Source organism: Mandrillus leucophaeus, unplaced genomic scaffold, assembly GCF_000951045.1.
Source record: "Mandrillus leucophaeus isolate KB7577 unplaced genomic scaffold, Mleu.le_1.0 Scaffold18, whole genome shotgun sequence".
Classification (NCBI taxonomy): domain Eukaryota; kingdom Metazoa; phylum Chordata; class Mammalia; order Primates; family Cercopithecidae; genus Mandrillus; species Mandrillus leucophaeus.
The window spans coordinates 4,835,167-4,836,071 of NW_012101809.1; positions in this window are offsets into that span (position 1 = coordinate 4,835,167).

Below are 905 nucleotides of genomic sequence, written 5' to 3' on the forward strand. Positions count from 1 at the left end.
GAGGCTGAGGCAGGAGAATGGCATGAACCTGGGAGGCAGAGCTTGCAGTGAGCTGAGATCGCGCCACTGCACTCCAGCCTGGGCGACAAAGCAAGACTCGTCTCAAAAAAAAAAAAAAAAAGAAAGAAAAGGTAGAGTTTTTTTGTGACTCACAGTACTTACCAGTAACTGCTTTTTATCAGATTCTTAGAGGTCTTGTAACCCATAGACAGTGAGTTTCTTGAAGATAGATCACTCCTCTTTGAATCTTCTTGTCCACACAATGTCTAAAAAGTGACACTCTTGACTTGCTCATTACAGAAGTGTTTATCAAATAATTACATTTGATATTCTACTTTTAAGGAGGTATTTTCCCATGTTACAGTCCTGAATGGGATAGTTATTGAGGAAAATAGGGGGAAAGTGAATGCTTACCCCAGCCCTACAGCTGAGTCTCTGTGGGGATAATCTCTTCCCTGAAATGGTAAAATCTGTAATGTGGTCGGGCATGTTGGCTCACACCAGTAATCCCAGCACTTTGGGAGGCCAAGGTGGGCATATCACTTGAGGCCAGGAGTTTGAGACCAGCCTGGCCAACATGGCCAAACCTGTCTCTACTGAAAAATACAAAAATTAGGCCAGGCGCAGTGGCTCACGCCTGTAATCCTAGCACTTTGGGAGGCTGAGGCGGGTGGATGACGAGGTCCACGAGGTCAAGAGTTCGAGACCAGCCTGACTAATATGGTGAAACCCCATCTCTACTAAAAATAAAAAAATTAGCTGGGCATGGTGGCGGGTGGCCTGTCCAGCTATTCAGGAGACTGAGGCAGGAGAATCACTTAAACCCAGGAGGCGGAGGTTGCAGTGAGCCAAGATTGCACCACTGTACTCCAGCCTGGGCAACAGAGTGAGACTGTCTCAAAAAA